This window comes from Cimex lectularius, unplaced genomic scaffold (genome assembly GCF_000648675.2).
Source record: "Cimex lectularius strain Harlan isolate CLEC.00 unplaced genomic scaffold, Clec_2.1 scaffold83, whole genome shotgun sequence".
NCBI lineage: Eukaryota > Metazoa > Arthropoda > Insecta > Hemiptera > Cimicidae > Cimex > Cimex lectularius.
The window spans coordinates 310891-334494 of NW_019392748.1; the positions used below are offsets into that span (position 1 = coordinate 310891).

At 35.7% G+C, this 23604-nt stretch overlaps 1 non-coding gene across 1 annotated transcript; it reads right to left on the bottom strand.

Moving 5' to 3' along the window:
- Positions 1-4620: 4620 nt before the first annotated feature.
- On the bottom strand, positions 4621-4702 carry Trnas-gcu. The gene has a single exon. It is a non-coding gene; the product is annotated as a tRNA-Ser (tRNA).
- Between the last annotated feature and the right edge of the window lie 18902 nt (positions 4703-23604).

Below are 23604 nucleotides of genomic sequence, written 5' to 3' on the forward strand. Positions count from 1 at the left end.
GTTCATAAATCACACTTTCACCACATCTCTACATGTGACCTGATGCGGTCGTCTGACTAGGTGTACTAACAGGTAGACCGCTTCTGCGTTGACGTGTCTTCTAAGACTATGATGGTGGTATAAAGCGGCTTTATACATATATAGCTTCTCTACCGTTTCCATTTTAAAGACACGGTGGAGGTCTTCACGTCTGATGTACCAATATGCATTGACCATACTTCTCATTACTCTATCCTGAAATCATTCTGTGGTTTGGCAGTAGATCATGCTGGCACAGCCCCACACCTGGATGAGGCTTGAGGACGTATTGAAAAAGTAAAATTACTTTCAATAGGCAAAGAAGAGCTTCTACCCATTAACGAGTACATTTTCGGGAATTTGATGGTGAGCTCTTCACTGTATTTTTTTACGTAGTTTCCATCGCAAGCGTGTTAAGGTGGGCAGGTATGTATTAAATTTTCAGTCAACATGTCCTGATATTTCTTTATTCGGCATTATTCTCCGTTTCGTCGTCCATTTTATAAATCGGGAAATGGAGTTGGCCAATATACGAGTCCATTGAGCATTGCTTTCTCCAATAGTCATAATTGCTGTATCATCAGTATTTTTCTCGTTTTCTGGTAGATTGCTAGTGAAGAGCAGCCTAATGCTTACATAATACTGCCTTGTGGCACTTCAGCATGGAACAGTTTGAGTTCTGCCTTAATTCAAGAGTACCAAGCATAGATCGACAGCTGTACAGTGAAAGACATGCTAATTAACAAAATTTCCTTTCAAGTTGAAGGGTCGTCATTATGTTACGTACATAGTTGCTAGAATCCGTCAGAGTGTTACAAATATTGCTTACATTCTCAAATTAGTGTCTATTGGTCGCTAGCGCTGAACAGTTTTGATTAGTTTGTTTCATAATTTTTAAAAAAGGATCCACCTCTGAAGTTAAGGTCTAATTCCATTGAAACGATTATCGCAAATAACCGTCAAGAGTTCCGTAAATTAAATATGGAACCAGGAGGAATAAGGTTTTAATCGCTTCTAAACGGCATGGCAGGGGATGAGAGAATATAGGGACGGTGTAATATAGATGAAGAAGCGACTGGTAACAAAGGATACGTTAATGAAGTGCGAAGAGCAAGTGTCTCTGATAATGAAAAGCTCTAAAGCATATCGCGCCGTCACCCCAGCCGGCAAAGGGTTCGTTCTAATATACGGTTTCAAATAATACAAATAATTGTCAAAGGGCCCGATGTTTGCTCTGTGGAGGGGTTCAGGAGAGCAATATGTGATGTAATAACAGGCTGAATGGAGTGCAACTCAACAAGTTAGGCTCGTATTATACATTTGTTCCAGAGACGCCTCCTTCTTCAAATATTGTTCTAATCCGACCGCCCCCCTTTTGCCTTTGGGCAGCTGGTAATAAAGAAAAATTCTCAAACGACCATAAAGGGAAGCTGTGAAAAGGGACCCGGAGGTGATTAGAACGCGTTCAAATTAATTTCTCAAATTTCAAGAGGAATTCTTAATTAAAAAGAAAAGGGGGTTTGACATTTTCTATCGTGAACTCTTTTCTTCCTTATACTTACCGATTCTAGACATTTTGTTTAAAAAGTAAAGGTATATTGTTAAAAATGTATAATCTGCATAGAGTTTTCATCGACAAATTCCTTTTTTGCTTTCTTTTGTTTACACCAACTCCTAAAAATAAAAACAACATAAAACAATTCATCAGACTTCAACACTAGTGAGCCAAGAACTCCTCAGTGTAAAACTATATGCTATCATCATATGTTTCAGCATCAGAAGCAACCACAGAAACAACAATACAGTTCACGGTCCATGTTAGATTTAGATAGTTTCTTAGTTATTTTCGCAAAAGTCTGGAAAAAAAGATCATACGTCATAACAATGATTCATACGCCGGAAAAGCAAAATAAATTGCCACATAGTCGGATAATATCGGAAACGCAGTATGGGTGTCTGCCTGCGCACTCCCGCAGCCAACAGCAGCATAAAGTAGGGAACGTTATATGGGATGCTTAGGGAAGGAAAATAAGTGTGTCTTGGAATATTCCTGAAATTTTTCTCTCTTCAATTTTCATAACTTCATAATTGTTGCTCGCGGATGGCTTCTGATTTTTGAGAGGGCTTATTTTTCTTGCTTGTCTGTGTTTTACTTCTGATCTTTTGTTTAGACCTTGTCATAAAATATTCAATTTTCAATCATAAATGAATGATAGTACAAATTTTACATCACCTAATTACTCAAATTAATTTTACCTCGGGTGTATGAATAAGGCAGTTTCTGTACTATAAGCCAGACTTAATCCAGATTAATATTTAAGAATGTAACGGAATTTTAATAGGTCTTTTCCATACATCTGGCTATACATTATTACTGATAGAAAAGTTCAAATTTGTAACAATACTGGAGCCATTATATGCAACATTTTAATAATGTCGTTATCAACACCCGCAGCTTTAGACTCAATGCTATTCAATTAATTCATTTCTTCTTTAAGCTTTATTGTTGACCAATTAAATTGTGGATTACTTCTTCCAAGTTTTATGTAATTGTTAAAACATTTCCTTTCCTATGGAATGGATATCAACATTCACTGCAGCAAAGTGATTATTCAAATCATTAAGTCGGATTTGAGTTGTTCCATTGTTGTTATTATCTTTAATAATACCATTATGTTATAAAATTTTCTAAAAGTTTCTAGCATTTGGTTTCGGATCAAATATATCTCTGAGCTTAATCTTGGTTTTTCTCATTTATTTTGTATTGATTTTTTTATAGTTTCTATTATCCCCAGTGCTTTTATTTTTTAAATATTTATAAAGTTTATCCCTATATTTCACTAATTCCTTAATTTCTTTGGTGATCCCTGGCGCGAGGTTTCGTTTTGTTCCAAATTTTGTCATTGGGTCATGATTGTAATATAGATTACGTAGTAAACTTGAATGTGTTCATTTTATCATCTACTTCAGTTTTATTATACACTATCTGCCAATCTGTTTGTTCGGCATCAAATAATAGTTTGATCACATCAAGATTCTTTGAGACTCTTAATTTTATTTTTCTTAAATATCTAGTATTTTTAATATTTGGACTACAGAACATCATGATATGACAAATCTGGGAGAAAACAGAGAAAGAATGAAAGAGAGAGTGAGAGAGAGAGAGAGAGAGAGAGAGAGAGAGAGAGAGAGAGAGAAAGAATGAAAAGAGAAGGGATAGAGATAGATAAATAGGGTTTTATTAAGCTACGCAGAATTAGGTTTCTTCGACCTCTCAATTATAATTTAGATATAATCATTATAATATAAAATGCGTTAAATAATTCGCTTTATATTACAATAAAAATTATCTATTAGCCTCCGTAAGCCAATTATCTACCAATAACCAACATGACCTGTTTGGGCTGTAAGCAAATAAAATAAAAATTATTATTTACAATCCGAACGTGTATTAAAACATAATAAAAAAATAAACAATTATATTAAAAAAAATATTTGAGAAAAAAATATTATAATTAAAGTTAAGAGAGAGAAAGGGAGAGAGAGAAAGAGAGAGAGAGAGAGAGAGAGAGAGAGAGAGAGAGAGAGAAATTGGGAATACGATAGAAAACCAGTGAAAAAGATTGTTTGAATGATTTATTTATTTGTTGAGAGGGAGAATGAATGAGTGCGGTTTTATTTTATTTGTACATAATAATAAAACATTACTACACTATTATTTATAAGGGATTAAAAAAAACACTAGGTAGTAACACTATGTTGAAACCTTGTATAACTTTTTAACGTTTTTATAAACGATTTTTGTTATTTTTTCGCCGTTTTTAATAAGATCTAATTGTCTTGAAATGAATCTCCGGATGAAAATATACGTTACGGTTGAAAATTCATTTTTTAACTTTGTAGGAAATTGAAAAAAGAACTGTTATTTTTTAAACTTAAAGCTTATGCTTAGAAAATACTGTTCAATCTTTTTTTTATTCTTGCTAGGATGAGAGGTTTTTCGGAAAAACAGGAAATACACTAATTGTAATTTGTCACCTTCCATGTTATATTTTTGTTATTATACAACGATGGTAGAAAGAGCCGCATCAGTGGGCAAATAGTTCCAACTGAAGATGAGTGGAGACACGATACGAAACGTTCGACTTTAAAACATTAAAACTCTCATTTATGTATAATAAAATATAAAATATACAGTTGTATAGTGCAAATAATAACTCTTATTAACCACATGTAATAAGTATTGCAATATAAATTTACTTTAATATATTTGTAATTAAATTTAATTATTATATAATTTTTTCGAGTGTCACCCGGGAATGGAACACCAGGGGTAATTTTATAATCAGTTTAAGTTAATTGGATTCTGGTCAAACGGGAGGGTTAGGGGGTAAAAGCTAGGGTTCGTTTCCTAGCTGGTATAATTAGCATATAACGTTAATTCTACCCTTTGCTGATCTATATCTATCACATATATATGATTATGGCTGTAATGGCCTTTAAAAAATAAAGCGTTAGTTGAGATTTTCATCGGATGTTTAAAAAATTATAACTGTTGATTAAATTTGCTTCGCTGGGAATTGAAAAACGGGAAAAAATATTCGACGAGGATGGGATTCGAACCCACGCGTGCAGAGCACATTGGATTAGCAGTCCAACGCCTTAACCACTCGGCCACCTCGTCCCACGTTGTACCGTCTCAATAAACCGAGTGGAGCTCTTTTGGCACGCCGCCACAAGACAAAACTGTTTTTTTGGTTTTTTCAAAAAGCGCAAACAATGAACATTTGGTAATTGTTTAACAATATCGGCGTAAGCTTGGTCGATCTTGATTGCAAGAAAAATAATCAGTTCTGAGGGAAATTTATGTTGAAACAGAAGTGGGCACCGGGTGAAAATTTTCAAATTTAAGTCTGAAAGTAAATTAATCTAATTAGGATTTAACTTTGAAACATATTTTGTTATAATTATACTTTGGTTTGTAAAATTATTACATAAAACTATAACTATTTGAATACAATACGCACTCAAAGACAAAAACCGGACACTTGCTTTATTTCCTTATTTTCTATATTAACTACTTATAAACATTAATATTTTGACTTAAAACGTAAACACAGCATTAATATCTTGTTCTTTACCTTTATAGAGTGTTTCTAAACCTTTTACAATCTTTAGATCAAAATTAAAGTAAATCAGTATAATTCCATCCTTTCCTGAATTTGTCGAGTGAGTTAATTGGTTTTTAAATCGTTTTCTTTGGTGAAAAATAAATTTGTGTAAAAAATTAATTCATATGGAGAGCGTCCGTTACATATGGCATGTCCTAGGTGTTTCGCGCTCTACCATCCACGATGTCTACAGCGGTTTACGGCTATCAGAATTCATGATCGAAGAGAAGGTAGCGGTCGACCGCATGTAAGGCTAGAGGCGATCGTTTTACTGCTCTTACCGCAATACCAAACCGTCATTTAACGGCTTCCTTGCAAGGTCAACTCCAGACGGTTCGTAATGTAAGGTTTAGCTCTAAAACAGACGTCAGAAGGTTTCTTGAAAACAGCTTAATCTCTAGTCATCCCGCATAAGGTTCTCTAGTACTGGAGAGGCGTCGAGTAGAAAGGGAATATTCGAAAATCAGCTTCAGGACACTTGAACAATGGGTAAGGTTAGGCTCATGACATACTAGGCATCTAAACGCTAGAAGCAAATAGCAGCGTCCGAATTGAAAATCACTGTCTGTGCATTAAATGAGTGAAGACATTGGGTGTACGCTAGAAAAAGCGGAAAGACATCTAAACTTTTGACGCCTCTTGTTGGCGGATAAGCGTCTCGATGCCAGGGTAGGGGTACACAGATTCAGGTAGCCGATGATATACTGCAAAATGCGTCTCGATTGTTAGTGCGTTTAAAGTTGTGAAACGAAATGGAATTATCCAGCGTAAAAGTTATCCACATAGTTGAACTGCACCTTCCATTTGGGGCAAACGGTGTGATGGGCACAAGGCCATATTTATGAACGAGAAACCGTCTATATCCGTTTGTAGAGGACGGTACCAGGATGTTCTATGGATGTACGGAAAATTTACGAACACTCTGCTGTTTGAGCATACCTTCAGCTTCAGCGGCACAAATAGCGAACACATTCAAGAAATGAGCGTACTCCATCCCTGAGATGAGATTTGAAACACAACTGAGGGTATCTGTAGAGTGGACTGGAATCTCAGCGATAGCCAGACGCTTAAGCGTTTTGAAGCTTAATATTTCATCAAACACGAAAAACGATTTTTAAACGCGGTTTTAGGGTCTAGCGTTTAGACGCCCAGTCATGAGCCTTAGGATCGTTAGGGTAAGGTTTACAGTTAGATTTAGGGCGGTTCTTTCTCACAGATGAGTGCTGGATTGATTTGTGGAAATCAGTTGACAGTGACTTGTGCGTAGAAGACGTGGAGAACGCTTTGCTCCATATGCCTTCTCAATGACTGTCAGCTATGGTATCGGATGCAATCAACACCCATATTGAACTGATTATCGTACAGAATCTTTGGCAACACTGAGGTACATTGCGGAATTATTCTGGAAGCTGTGGTTTTATTCGCTCCAATTATAGGGGGCAACCTCGTGTTAATTGATGATAATCGAGTTGTCACCCATTCCTTGGAGGATCTAGGGATTGCCACAATGAATTGAGGCATGTTAAAGAGATGGGTCATCATACACCGCATATAAAAGTGTTTAAACCGCTCTTGTTGAAGAATGGGATTCTGTTGCACAAGTCGAAATCCAACAGGTTATTTAGAGACTTAGTCCTCCGCGAGACCAGAGGACGTAATATGCGTTATTAAGAGTAAAACTCCACTATCTTGGTGAATTTTCTTTCAAATCTTCTTAATTCAATAATGTTTATTCAATCTCTCTTTCATAATTAATGTTTAATTTGATGTTCATTATATTAAGTATGACGTAATTAATATAACGATATAACTTACATATGCTTAGTTTGAAATGAACTGCGAAATACGGGGATCCGGTTTTTGTCTTTGTGTTCATTCAAAACATGAACTTTCGCCCCCTGTTTATTGATATCACTTCAAATAAAAAATATATAAAATTGAAGCTTTTGTGTGGATTTTTGTAGAATTTTAAACAGACATTGATTTTTTTATTATTGAGACACCTCAACAAACAGTTTCGTTGAAGTCTTTCGAATTGGAAAAAAAAAGTCTCCGTTTCCGTTAATAGATGATTATTGTTATAAAACATAGTCGAGAGGCGTCAATTGTTGAACATAACAATAGCTGTATCCGTATGGCCCATTGTTATGCAGGCGATGTGGGTATGCTGGCTTATTGGGCAATTGAATATAGACAATTAGGGCAATACCCTTTACCTAGGGAACTACGGGGATTTTGTAACCTATTAATACGAATCAAATAAAAACGGACATTGTACATCGAAAACATGTCATTTAATGATATGAGACCGCACATTCAATCCTAGAACTTTTATGCATTTAGAAGTCCTAGTATTAACGTTCAAACTTAATTTAGGTCAGAAAAATCAGATAATATAAATAATGAAAAAAGGCTAAAGGAGGGAAAATTCGAAAGGTTGTAGGTTGAGATGGGGAGTTGGTGTCCGAGTGGATCGAATTCAAGATAGCTCAAGTGGTAGAGCAGCGGTGTATTTAACCGAAGGTCGTGGGTTCGAATCCCACTCTTGGCACTGACTTTTTCATTTCAACCAAAATCTTAAATAACAAGATTAATTAACTGAAAGAAGTAATTCGGTCAATATACCACTAAACACAATGAATTTAATATAAATAATCATGAATGATACAAATAAAATTGAGGCATTTATAAAAAAGTACAGGGAATTAAAATTTCCAGTACAAATAGTAGTCATATTTTCCAAATACCCTAGAAATCGCAAAGCTTATGATTTTGTTATGTTAAAAAATGTAAATAAAATCCCAGTGTTCATTATATTATTATATATTCTTATAGTATGTGAATATATATATGATGTCATTTATCGTTATAGGATGTTGTTTGATAGCTAGTTTGAACAATGAATGAAGCCATCAGTTGTATGCTGGCATATCCCGTACTGCCCTTGAGATAAAATGGGCAGCGACTCCCCTCGTGATATTCGAATGGGGACGTATTGAAAGATCTGTAAAAAGTGACGCGTTCAATAATTCAGTACCGTCCGGCCTCCTGTTTTATAGGAAACGAGCGGTTGTTCGGGGGTGGCCGCCGTCGGACAGTGGCAACATGAAAATCACAGTTGGGGGCGGCCTGTTTACTCCGTCCCCGGGGGAGGCGGCACAATAGATTTACCAGTCCCCAGGGAGGGCTCTATCAATTTTTCATAGATTGGAGTGAGGTGGCCGACTCCTTCCTTGGCGAGTCCACCGGGACTAATAGACTTTCCTGATACGTCTCTACGATACCACCATCTCCCTTTCTGACTCAGTGTTTCCAAATCCGGGGTCATCTCATATTCTCTGTATGTCGGGCACTTAGTCAGCCGACTGTGTTCCATCTCAAAGGTGGACCTATCAAGCGGAAGTTCATCTTCACATACACCAAATCGTGTTATTTGAGGGTTATCCGAATCGAGCTGTCCCATTATAGATTTTTTTGTGTTTTGTGATCGAGCGCCCTTGTGCGTTACTCTTTTCTGAAACGAACCGTGCAGAAAGAAAGTTGATGGACGGACAGCGGAATAATTAAATTGTTTTATGTTTCTGCTTTTTGATCAAATGTTTAACCAACTGAATTTTATCTTACTCATAACCTTAAAAGTTCCTACTGTACTGCTGATTTTATATTTAGACAATTCAACATCTCTGAATAACCAATATCAAGGTGGCTTCAATATTCTAAAGATAAAAATGCTTTATATCAATCGTTTTCTGCCAGTTTATAGAAAAACTATTGTTACAGTCAATCAAAATTAATCAAACAAATATATTGATTTGTAAATTCTAAATTTTACACTTCCACTCTGTGGCATTATTATACATATTCTAAATCTCCTAATTAGTAGAAATTCACATAAATATTATTATAATCGGTACTAATAGTTGTGCTGAACTTATGTAATGTTGTGTAGAAGTTTTAGGTCAATATTTTAAATGACATTTATCAAGATCTTTCACAAAATAAGGAGAATTTAAAAATCGGCAAGTAACAAAATTAATGTTGTTAACATTTCAATGTTTGAAATAGAGAACCCTTGTTTGCGAGTAGATCTCCAAGTGCTATTCATCACCATCAATCAAAAATATATGAGGTTTTTCTAACATCTATTAACAACAAAAATCAAACAGGTAAGCTTTTCAAAAATTCGTAAAATTATGATGCTTGCCTGCCAAAAATTTTCGAATTTTACGCTATAGTTAACTTGGATTTATTTTGGGCAGGACATGCAATTTTTTCTAGTCATTGATTTGCTTTGCCTAGGAGTGATGGTACGTTAGGGTGATGGTAAGGGACGGGTTAAGGTTGTAGAGGGGCTAGGTTACATTTGTGCGATTTCATTTTTCATTGGTCTGGAAAAAATATGCAATTGCAAATACCGATTTAATTTATTTTCATGGGCTTGGATAGGCTAGGTTAGAAAGAGTTAAGTACGGGTAAGGGTCAGAGATGGGTAATGCTACATTTCGATATTTTTAGTTTTTTATGATTTGGAGCAAAGCGCGGTTTAATTTACTTTTCTCGGTCGTGTTGAGTTATGAAGGGTTCGTTTTGGGATAGGTTAGGATAAGTATAAGGGACGGGTTAGGATAGGTAGGGTTAGGGTTACGATTAGATTGAGTAATAGGAAGGTTGGGCAGATTTAAGTCTATTGTTAGAAAGGGTTAAGGATAATTTCGGATTATTCATTTTGTTTATTATGTAGAGAATATATGCAATTTTTAATCTTGAGTTATTTTATTTTTATTGGTCGGGTCAGGTTAGCATAGGAAGGTTAGTTTAGGCTTATCGTTAGGGAAGGGTTAGGGTACTGAATTACAGTTAAAATTGGGAAACGTTAGGGTTTGGGTAAGGGAAGGATTATGATACATATCTGTGATTAAACTTTTTTCGATGGTGCGGAAAAAATATGCGATTTTACGGTCTATTAGTTTAAGTTAGGTTAAGTTATGGATTGATAAGCTATGTGGTATTCTGTATAATTGACAATTTTACATGAACTGATTTAAATTTTTGAAATTTAACGCCTGAGAGCAATGAAATTCTAGGTCGTTAACATTTCAACGAAGATTCAAACACTCATTTTACTATAAATGTATGATTTAAAAACCTAAATAAATAAAGTAAAATAAATATTCTAATAATAAAGATTCTAATAATAAAATAGAGGTGGTGGCTTAGAAACTACTCTCCATTTCTTGAATAATGTAATATAAATTATTTTCAAATCCCATATATGAGCTTGGACGTCGCCCGCATTATGACCGTTTATTTATTGTAAAAGTTGAAACACTTAATAAGGCGTTAACAGCAACAAACGACGATGTAAAGGAAATTTAATTTAGTATTTGTTTAAATTTCATTTGGATGATTTAAAGAGCGACTAAAACAACCAATGGGGCACCTAACTTGCTTGAAATAGTGAACATCTCTGCTATCTCTACCCGAAACCGTTGATTTTTTTTTTTCATTAAAGGTTTAATTTGGTCGTGGTTGGCCTTTCTGGCTTCTTTATCTTATAGAGAAAAGCCTTCTCTAAACTTACACTAGCTCAATAGCAGCAAGTCCGAGCAGGATTGAAAACAAACGTACTTTTAACGTTAGTAAATCAACAACACATCGTTATTTTCTGGCAAACCTTAAAATATATATCCTTTAACATTAGTATTATATTTAGAAAAATAAATTATAAAAAATAAATTATAAATAATTTGAATGTATAATTCAACAATGTTATATTATTCGTATGGTTTATAACATTTTTAGTCTTAATTTTAAAATTTGCACTTTTCTGACTAGATTTTAAAGAAAAATTTTTTTCAAAACAAGTTTATTGGAATTTTTGAATCGATCAACGTCAGTTCACAACCCAACAGGTCCGATTCCACAAGGACTGACACCAAATATCTGTCGATTTTACGGCTGGGCAGGTCTTCATTTAGTCCAACAACTTCATGTGCTATATTGTGTTTGCCTTATGCCAACTTGCTTATCGATTTCAAATAATTATTACAAAAAACCGCAATATCTGCAGACTTTGTCGAAGGGGGCAATAAGCCCAGAGGTCTGCAAACAGTGAGATGCAATCGAAAGATACATTTGTGACCTATAATTTTTATTGAAAGAATGAAATAAAATGTTTCTAGGACAGTAATAGTTGTGTGTTTGATTATTTCCTCAGGTATTTTTATTATTAATAAGAGGTAAAAATGTTTTTAAAAATGGAAATTCACTTTATTAAAATAACGAAATGTGCCTAACGGTTAGTTTATTTATCGAAAACATAAATTGAGAAAAGTCATCCCGGTTATAAACGGAAATCCATTAACTGAGTCGAGAGTGGAATGAGGCAAGTTCAAGTGCTCTCATGTCGATGAATTGTCAAATCGAATCAGCTAGATATAGCAAATACACCGGCCTATATGGCAGTTGTCGACAAAAGCAATTCCAGTTATATATCCTGTACAGTGGAATTAACATTCGTGAAACATGATTCCATCAGTCAGCCCATGACAACCTCTCAGTGCCGTAATATTAGATTCTAAACTTTTCTAGGCCCCACTGTGCTAACCCAGCCAGTTTAATTATTCAACAAAGCTCGATCCGATTAAACTCTTCGCAGGAGAACAGTGTTCGTTATCTAGTGATAATTTAATGGATGTTTGAAATATTACATGCGCCACGGTGTTGTTCTCGATCCGATTTAATGGGACCCGTTTTGTTGTTTTAACCTCTGTTCCCATCATTCACTAATCAAAAAGCCATTTTTCACGTACGTTTCACGTTTTGTTTTTATTAAAAAAAGAAAGATGAAGAATGATCGAGAAAGAGATCAAGAGAGACAGAGAGACTGAGAGAGAGAGAGAGAAGAGAGAAAGAGAGTCATTGAAGAAGAACGGGAGAGAAAAGAAGATAAGGGTGAAATGATTGAAAGAGGAAGGGTGAGAGAGATATACAGGGAGACAGACAGACTAATAGACAAAGGATGAATGAGAGAAAGAGATAGACAGAGAGCGATAGAGATAGGTAGATATAGATAGATAGAGAGATAGAGGGAGAGAGAGAGAGAGAGAGAGAGAGAGAGAGAGAGAGAGACAGACAGACAGACAGACAGACAGACAGATAGACAGAGAGTGAATAATGAGAGAAAATCAGAGTGAGATGAGGGAAAGAGATTAAAGAAAATGCGAGAGAAAGCGTTAGATTGAGGGAGAGAGAGAGAGAGAAGGAGAGAGAGAGAGAGAGAGAGAGAGAGAGAATAAAAATTGAACTATTAATAATATAAGCAACGTCTAGCTAGTAAGTCATTACAATTTACTAACAATAAAAAAACATAATGCTTTGTGCACACAAATGTACACAATCAGCAGTAAGATAAATGTTTAAGACTAAGGTTTTTTTGATGGGATCCTTTGACAAAATACGCCTGAAAGAGCAAAAAAAGAAAGATGTATTTATAATCAACAGAAAACGTAGTGGGTTTTCAAACCTTTAAGAAGATTTTTGATGTAGAGATTTTATTTTTTATTACACCTCGGCATTTTTTAAATATTTTTCCTGTTTGTGGTTAGAAAATAATTTTTCTAAAAGGTGTTTTGGATTTAGGAGGGCAGAGATGGATAAAATTTGAACGAGATGAGTCAATCATTAATATTATTATTAAATCTTAATTTATTATTTTAAACATTCATTTGTTATTCATGGTGTTTTTGGTCAATTGTAAGGAGTTCAAACTAATTTTTAAGGATAAATTAACGAAACGGCGCCTAAACAATGCATAGATGCGGTTTGATTTTTTCATCTGCATTTGTTCTGAACTTCCTTTTAATGATGGATATTCTTTTTTATTCGTATTTCAAGTCGTTTATGCGGAAAAATGTTTACTTCCGAAAATGACTTTCGTCCTTGACTTCCGAACCTCTTTCTGAATATATCATACAATTTGAACGAAGAAACGTCTGTTTTCTAGTTTAATAGAATAACCTAACCAGTTACCAGTAATTGCATTGTTATTTATGAGCTAATTTTAGTATTTAACAAATCTTTGTGTTATCATTGGTATATTTATTGAAAACAAATCTCATTATCAGAAAGAAGGTTTATTATTATTTATCCGCAAAAGGATTTTACGAGAATTATCAGTGTTTTGGCAACGTTTTTGAATTATGCGCATTTAAAAGCAAATTAACGATTGAAATGTAAAATTAATTCACTCTTTAGCATCATATTAGCAGCGACCCCCTGTAGAAACTCCCACATTATTGTTTACATTCGTTCGGGTGTTTAGTAAAAGGGTTACAAATATCCATTACTGTAATTGGCTGTATGTGATTTGATCCGAATACGCAAAAAGCCCGATTAGCATTTCACAACTCCAATTGCAAATATTGCAAATATGACCGGGGACATGTGTACAAATCGGCCGGATTTTATTGGATTCAGTCGTCCCACCTCCCCTGCAGCTTCTAATGGGTTGATTTAAGAAGAAAATGTGAGTCAGCGTAGGAGCATAAATCAGGTTTGCTGTACTTGATGGGATATAACTGCCGGTCAGTTTCGTATAATTATCGTGAGTCACTCCCCGCTGACCGACAGATGCCCATTTCTGCATTTCTGCCCTCGAACCGGCTCCGGAACGATTGCCTCTTCTTAATATCACCGCAGACAGATTTATTGGACTCTCTGCCTTTTAATCTCTACAACTCAACGACGGTCGATATTTACACACTGCTGCTGGTGGCTAATTGTAATATGTAACATTCTTCTATATTCTCGGTCTAATGATCCAATTTTGAAAAAATTTCATGCCCGCAGAGAAGAATTAAAAAGAAAGAAGTTTCAATTATTAATTATCTTAAATAAGTGAAATTTTTCCCAATATGCATTTTGTATGCAGATAGTAAAAGTTCCACTGAAAATTATTATTCATAAATCGTGAGATGCGGTCTGGTGTGATGTAGTTTTCAGAAAAATATTTTCTTTAACGTGCCAACGTTTCGACCTTTATTGAGATCATCTTCAGGGCCTGGGATTTACAAACATTGTTTACATTTAACAAATACATGTAGGATGTGGAAAAAAGTGAATTTATACAATGCAAAAAATTATTTGTTATGCGTACAGTGGTATGTTACGGCGCTCGAGTATGGGGTTTCCAGTCATTCGAGATTGTGGAAAAATTTCAACGTTTTTTTGTTAAAAAACTTTTCAACTTACCATCTTTCTCCCCAAATTACATGCTAACGCTAGAATCCTGTTTGCCTCCTCTATTCTCGTATACCTTTTCCCTCCACCTAAAATATATGTCAAAGATACTGAGCCTCCCAGATGATCGACTGCCTAAAATAATCGCTCTACAGATAATTAGAAAGAATATCTCCTGGTATAATTAATGGGCTTCTCTAGCCCAGAAATACTCATGCCCCTGGCAAAACTCCGGTGTTCGGGAGAATCTCTTGGCCCTTTTAGTGCTTCCTTACAAAATAATCGAAGGTCATCGAGAAGAAGCTGTGAATCATGCGAAAAGCACAGAGAGGTTCTACTTGTATAAGGAACTTTTCAATGAACACCTACTGTCATACAAACCGAGCCTTTCCCAGGGCCTTAATATTAGAGATTCTTGTTGGCTATTCAAACTAAGAGGAGAATTGTTATATTTGAAATTCAAACGCTGGGTTTTGAATGATCCTCAAGATGAAACTGGTCCACTTTGTAACAGCCACGCCAGGGAAGAATCATATCACTTTTTGGGAGTCTGCTCCCTTCTCTCAGAATTGCGGGTATCTTTCTTCGGAAAGACAGTCATCTCCAGAGTTGAAATACTTGAATATCTTTCTAGCCAAGTATCCCCTTTACCGCTAATTTCCTTTGCTAGGCACGCCTGGAGAGTTAGATACGAGTGGCTTTCAGATATGCAATAATTGTAGCCCCTGTACATAAACTTTTACTTTTACTGCTTTGTTTTTTAGTACTCTATCAGTTCTCAAAAGGTAATTTGTTCTTATTTAATTCTTTTTGTTTTCTTCTTTTTTCTCATATTTCCATCTATTAGGATTCATACACGTGCTATATGTTAATTTACTCTTCCAATTTTTTTGTTTTAATATTTCTGCATTTGTAAGCTTTTAAGCAGTAAACTCAGTAGACGGCTATTAGCCATGCTTATTATACTTTGTATCAGTATTTCTATTCTTTTTGTGTTTGTATCAATTCTAATAAAGTATTGTGTATTGTATTTTTTATATTCAATCAAAGTATTTGTACTCACTTAAAGTGTTTTTCTGCGTAATTGTGCCATTCTTGCGTGTCGTGTTGAGAGTGTCAGTGAGATATTGCTGTTTTATGTTTATATGAGTTGGATTTTGAAGGGGTGGAAAAGGAAGTCGGTATAGAAAAGACATTTCTGTATAAGGCGTCGGCCAGACCGCATCTCACGATTTATGAATAATCATCGGCTAACGGTCACTAATCACCACACATTTCTACATTGAAAATCATGGGTAAAGCGTTTTTCAGTCAAATTAACCCTTTTTAATTTCAAATTAACCTTTCCTAATTCCAAATTAATCTTTATTTTGCGAGCTTTTTTACATAAATGTTCAATTCTCCTTCTCGCTCATTCTCCCCCTCTCTCGCACGCTCTCTCACTCTCTCTCTTTAATGACTTTCTCTCCCTCTCTCTCACTTTCATAATTTTCCCCCAGATATCACCAATTTATTTAGTGATTTGGTTTTTATTTCAAAATTGTCCTTGAGTAGTTGGTAAAACATGTTGCCAACACATGCCACTAACTTAGGGGTATTCACAATTTTTGTATTAACCCTGTTAGCTCTGTTAGGTCCCGTTAGATCTAGAAAAATGACGTAGACTTGTAAGAATCGTCTCGATCTAACAGGCCAGAGCCACTGTGAGGTGTTAGGTCGAAAATGTAGTCACTTTGCTATCCGTTAGGGCGTAGGTAACCAACATGGCAGCCATGATTTGAACAGCTGTTTTTTGTTTACACGTATATTTATTCTTAAATACATATTAATTAAATCAGACCAACACATTTCTTTTGTTAATTTCTGACCTGTCTTTATGCGCTCATTCATAAATACATCCCATATCCAATAAAGTTGTAAGCGGCATACAAGTTAAGTACGTCGGCACAAATTAAAGCGTGTCATTTGTTAATACTTTTGGAGGGAATTGATAGCATTTTGAATGAAACAGTTGATTAATTTTACTTTTATATTAGCTTCTGGCATCTGACAATTTAACTCAAAATAAAACCAAACAAACAACAACAAGCCTTCAAGGACTGTTATAGCTTTATTTTTGGTTTACCAGTCACCACGGGCAGCATTGCGGAAAAATTAACGTTAAACATGCTAAGAAAAGAAGGGGGTGTTCACCATCTTATCTATTCGAGATAACATGATGCCCCTAATGTCTCCCAATAAGAAAGTACTACTTTTATCTTTCTCCGTGCTGTAACAGCTTTTACGTTCAATGTGCTAGTTTCCTTAGTTAAGTAAATTTAAGTGAAGTTAGTACTGCTGTCTTCATTACCAACAAAATTGATTTTCGGGCTTCTCTATAACTACTCGGACAAAATCTAACAAGACGGCAAAAAACAAAACATTACTGACCCCGATTTAGACGTACTGACTAGAACTGTGGGGCACGACTAAACTTATCAGTATCCAACGAATTCCAATCCAATGTCCCCAGAATCATAGTCAACTCCCTACTGCGTCTGCAATACCACCCACCACAACGACCTCAGAATATCCTTTGTAAATAAATTAATCTCCACCAAATCTTCTGCATTCCATGAAAAACTACCCTCACATCCTATCATGTTAGCCCGATCCATGTCCAACACTATCCATCCCAATAACCCAAGTAAGATGATTGATGCTTAGATGGCCTCGGGACCTCTTTACTTAGTTCATAAGTAACTATTTAAAAAGCTGGGAGACCAGCAATGGTTGCTGGCCCCCTCAGGCTATTTGAAAACGATAAATATTGTATCACAATACATGATGTATATATATATGTACAGACGGTAATAAATAACAAAACAAAAGATTAGTTATTTTTATTGTAGCTAATATTTCGTTGTTGCGATGTAGTATTTTCGCCGATTTTTTTAATACATTTTTTGAGGAAATGATTGAACGTGTACCCTGATTTTCAGCTATATTTACGGGTTAGATCAATACATGTTTAGCATCGATTAGATCACTCGACCTGGAGTCGACACGTTCTCGTTCCAACATTGGAGCAAATGCGCGAATTTTCAGTCCCCGGGCTGTCCATCTGTGTACCATCATCCCTAGAAGATGTCCGAGATGTTCTTTAAATTTAATTAATTTCCTTTCTTTTGATTACTAATTTTCCTTTTCTTTGTTTAAGGAAATGAGTGAACTGTTATTATCGATCAACTAACTCTCAGTCATACAGCTTTCATTAATTGAAACTTCTAAGTTTTCTCTTTGAATCTTCACATATTTTTTTAAAGCGGCCGTATCTCGAATGAGCTCTGCATTCTCATTTTTAGTTTTATATGCCAAACTGGAATGATGTCTTATGCAGGGATTATGTACGAACACCTTTTTAAATGAGCATGCAACTCTTTCTCGGCCATAATACAGTCGTCAAGCATACAGTTCTCAATTTCTTTAACGAGATCATGATTATATCATTTTAATTTAGATCGATGCATTGCATTTAAAATAAATAGAAAACTAGATAAGGAAGTTTTTGCCATGATATTAATAGCTATATAGTCGTGTGAGTGGAGATAAATATCTAGATTTAACGATGACTCTGCGATCTGGTTTTTGTCCACGCTGATTTGGTTAACAGAAAGATGTGCCAGAATAAACGTTCATGAGAACAAAATATACGCAGGGAAAAGCGAACATGAAAGTGTTTATGAGAGATATCACTACCTTAATAAATAATCAAGTTGTGACAATCATTAGTGTTATTTACACAACACCTGAGATAACTTTTCGAACTGCAGACATAGAGCTCCGCCTCCCTTCGCTGATCAGTTGAACTAACGCCACACAAAAAAATTCAAGAGAAAAAAATAATAACAGCAAAACTTGATCAGCATAGGAAATGTAAAGTTAAACATTGATCAGCCTAATTTCAGGCTAATCATTTCCACCAATTCGGCTCGATTTGGTTGATTGGAGCAAAGAACTCACAATTTGAAAACACATAATAAATGCTAAACCACTGTTGGTACTAATGATGTTATCATTAATGTGAAAATTTAATATAGTTTTTGAAAATTAAAAGGACAAACAACATGAAAATTGTTTTATGCCTAAAGTTTTGTTAGCCAGTTATTAATTTTACAGGTCATTTTTTAACAGTTTTTATTAAACACCAACGTATGTTAGCAGGTCCGATCATAAAATTCATAAAATTATCTATAGCGAGCATAGGCAGACCAGCAATTTTAAGGAAGATCAAACTGTCAACTGTACATGAAAGGCAAGTTTGTCAGGTTTGAAGGAATGGGTAAACATTTGACACTAATTTTTGCTATTGTAACGCGTCAAAAAACTGGGCATGTAAGCTAACTTTAATGTTTATAGAAGAAAAAAGTTCTTGACAGAGTAAAAGACATTTTTTCTCGTGGTAAACATTGTTGCATGCCAATTTATTATCAGATATTATGATTTATATTTGAAAAAGTTTCTTAAAGTAGCGAAAACGTTTGTTTCTCGTGTTCTGCACCGAATCACGTTATCATTGACCGTATTTGTTATCGTTAAGGGAGGGTGTCATTGGGGTGGTAAGTGGTAAGTATGCGCCAAGCTCTTGCCCATTGTATTCCGGTTTACGACCCTCTTCCAATTAAACAACAACGTCACTAGCATTTTTCAAAACAGACGATCCAGGATTAATTCTAGAAATTTTTTAGACAGATACACATCTGACTTTTCGATTCTGTGTTCTCGAGTATATTTAGCCACGCTGGAAAGTGGCCGAGAGAGAGAGAATTCTATCCATCTAGGGATTTATTACTGGCGAAGTGCTTGAGTGGTCATTGTTTAGACGCAGACTTTATAAACGGTCGAAACTTACCGTTATAACGTCTAAGTGTGCCGGGAACAACAAACATTTTGCTGCAACCACGGCCGAAAAACAGGCCCATCAGTAGACAAGCTGTGAACACCTGCCTAAACAAACAAACTAAATTAGTTTACAGTGGTAGAAATTTTATTGGGCTCTTTTATACACAACCGTCTTTATGTCCATTATCCCGGAGTTAAATACCAACTAATTACTTTTATTGTGAACATACCACTCCTGATATTTTTTTCATTATGGTGTTTTAAACGTAAAGTTTATTTGTTGATTAAGAAGATGAGAAAATAAGGAAACGTTTATTTGCAGAACAAGGGCACCTATCAGAAAGTGATAATATTGAAACAATTTAAATTAATACGTACTGTACAAAAGTGAAAATAAGTTTACATTATCATATGTTAAATAACGTCAAATCCAATGATATAAAAAAATTACAGTCAATATCAGGTGTGATGTCGTAGGCATCACTCCGACGAGGATTATGCTTGCCTCTTCGAAAGAACAGTTCAGGGAACTTTTCTGAACGGAGAACATGCACTGGTCGTGTTCTTTGACCTTGAGAAGGCGTATGACTCCAACTTAAGATATGCGATACTGCGGAAATGTCGTCACCGGTCTCAAAGTTAAAATGTCAACATTTATTCGCGGGTTTTTAGAAAAAATGAGAGTCAGGCTGCGGTCCGTGCTATCCGAGAATTACGTTCAACAGAACGGCATCCCCCAGGGATCGGTGATGGGTATCACGCTATTTCTAATGTAGGTGAACGGAATCGCCAACTCAGAACAAGAAAATTTTATACGTCGACGACCATTCTGGTAATAGCTGACACAAGTCGGCGATCAACCCTGAGGAAGCCGGTTATACATTTTCCTCGTCAAAGACCCTCTCCAGATAAAAGAAGGCTCCTAACCCATCTCAACTGTGCTTGGGGGTGCGGTTCCTCGGCTTCAAATTCGATGAAAATTTAAGGTGGCAGTCACAAATAACGAGGTTTATTGCAGGAAAACCCTTGGTCTGCCCGAAAAACCCTTTAACCCAATTGTACATTATGATACGACCAAACTGCATGGTTATCACCTCACAAACTTAAGAAGTAATCTCACAGTTTAAAATTTGAAAAAATCTTTTATGCTGTATTTTATTTTGAACAAAAAATTCTAAATATATATATTCTAATTGTGGGGGCGTCGGTGGCCACAACGGCTTAGGCGTCGACACGGCGCTCATCACTGTAAGGTAAAGGTCCGGGGTTCGAACCCGCCAGACACATATGGGCTTCTTTTCAAAAACATCAGCACCCCGAGGGATCATATAATCTTTAATAGTTTAAATACACTCGTTAAAAAAGAAAAAAAACTGTCTAGGTCAGAACTGTAATGTGAATTATGTACAGTAAATGGTGTATTATTTCTTAATTTAGTTTAAGACTTCAAGCGACATTACAGTGCAACGTCAAGTGCAATCTGTAACCATTAATCAATTTATAAAAGGTTTTCTAATTATAGTAAATTCTTACTAAGGCTTCCATTTGGCATTTTAACCATCCATAGAGTTAAAAGGGTCGACGTTTAGAGAGAAATATATATCCCATTATTGTTTCCTTAGATTTTGAAATATTCGTTTTGGGGTGACAAGGGCGACGGTCTGGGGTAGACGAGATTGAAAGCGACTAAACCCTCTCCGGAGCGCCTTGTTAAATGACGTTCTACATAATTAGTGTCCTCGTTTAACCTCGCGGCCGTTAATACGTCGAGCGATGAGACGTGAAGGAATCATTTATAACTGAGACGGCTTCCATTGACACAACGACTAAATATATAAGGGCGACGTCCCATCCCCGAAGGGGATATAATTATAAACTCGAGGAATTCTGGAATAACTTACATGCCCATCGTAGATAGTGAGAGAGGGGTAAAATTATCCAATATACACTTTCGTTTAGCGCACTCACCTTAAAACGGATTCGAAGGGCTAAATCACCTAGGGTGACGGAAAGGACGGAAATGAAACCAGATGCTTACTGGCTGTTCACCGCCCGTTCCGAAACATGATGGCTAATCGGGTACAAGATAAAAATTATTCCTGTCTAAAAAGATTTTTGGTACATATTTATATAAAAGTGAAAGAGTCTTAGTTTTGTTTTAAATTCAATATGCTCACATGTGAGATGAACCGACAGTTTGTCGTGACGATCCTGGTCTATTATCAGGGGTTTGATTTGTCAGACGCATGTCAACATCTTCTGGCCTTCGAGATTAACATATTTTCAGCAATATGTTTTTGTATGTTCCGGGTGTGTCTGTGTTCTCCTTGTCCTATCACGTCCTACTATTATCGCGCTAATCTAACTTTTAAACGAAAAATAAACTGACAATCTACAAGACAATACTAAAACCAATCTGGCCGTACAGACTAGAAGTGTGGGGTACCGCCAAACCTTCCAATATCCAAAGAATACACTCATTCCAAGTCCTCAGAATCATAGCCAATGCTCCTTATTCGTCTTCGAAGACACCCTTCACAACGACATCAAAATCCCTTTCGTGCAAATATAATTTCCTAAACGTGTGGTGATTAGTGACCGTTAGGCGATGATTATTCGGAAATCGTGAAATGCGGTCTGGTGTGATGTAGGTTTCAGAAAAATATTTTCTTTATCGTGGCAACGTTTCGATCTTTATTGAGATCATCTTCAGGGCTAAAAGTGTTTGTTTTCTGCGTATTGTGCCATTCTTGCGTGTCGTGTTGACATTGCCCAATCAATCTCAACACGACACGCAAGAATGGCACATTTACAACACTTGAGCCCTGAAGATGATCTCAATAAAGATCGAAACGTTGCCACGATAAAGAAAATGTTTTTCTAAAACTTACGTCACCCCAGACCGCATCTAACGATTTCCGAATAATCAATTTCCAAAACGTTTAACTCTTTCCATACTAAACTTTCCTCTCACCCCAATGTAGTTGACCAATCCTTATCCAGTAGAAACCTCCCCTATAATCACACCAGACGACTGAAGAGGAGATGGCCTCGCGGCCTACTGAACGTGGATTAGTCCTCGCCTATAGTTGGGAGAAGAATAATGGTTGTTAACTACTCTCACAATTCATAATCCATGCCAATTCTAAATTTAACTCATTACTTGCTGTAAATAATGTTACAGATTTTAATAAATACACTACACCAAATTAAAAAAAAACTGACAACGAAATAACACGTTGGACTTTAACGTCCGTTAAGTATGATGGCGTTAAGTATACGCCTACAATAATTTATTTTTTTTTTTACAATATATGTGTATTGTAAAAAATAAAATTATTGTAGGTGTACCTCGACCTCAGGACAGTACTAAAATAGAACCGAACGTCGCCCAAGTCAAAAAAGTGTTTTCTGCGTTTTTGATCAACACTACAACATGGGAATTTTATTTGTCCAATTCAAATAAATTCTATTTTATTAAAGGACAGAGGTAATTAGCATTGTAAATTTGAAGAAGGTGTGAAGTCGAAACGCCTCAGGGTAAGAAACCGACGATAACAGATGACCTCAGTATAATAATCACTAGTAATCTCAATGTGTAGTTATTCACCTCAGAGTAGCCGACTCCTTACACAAAAATGTTTTTCTATAGCGACTTCCTTCCTCACCCCTTTAAAATCCAACGTATATAAACATAAAACATCAATATCTCACTGGCACTCGCAACACGACACGCATGAATGGCACAATTACGCAGAAAACAAACACTTTTAGTGAGTACAAATACTTTGATTGAATATAAAAAATATTTTTTTTGGCATTGTATAAATTCACTTTTTTCCACATCCTAAATTTATTTGTTAAATTCAAACAACGTTTGTAAATCCCGGGCCCTGAAGATGATCTCAATAAAGATCGAAACGTTGGCACGATAAAGAAAATGTTTTTCTGAAACCTACGTCACACCAGACCGCATCTCACGATTTCCGAATAATCATAGTAATCTGAATTTAGCAAGAATCCATCCACTCGGAGATCAGGCGATAACAGTAATCGCTTTATTATGAAAAATACTGAATTCAATTGTGTGCCTACGCCTAAAACACGTACATTTGGCTTCAATTATTTTGGCTTGAAATTATCTCTTTTCTACACCAATATAAGTCACTTCGACGATATTTTTTTGGAAGTTTTCACAGTGATGACACACACTCATAAAACAACTCTAATCTATTGTTTTTAATGTGGGATTCTGCTATTAAGTTACGAGTATACGTTAACGACCATTTGAGAT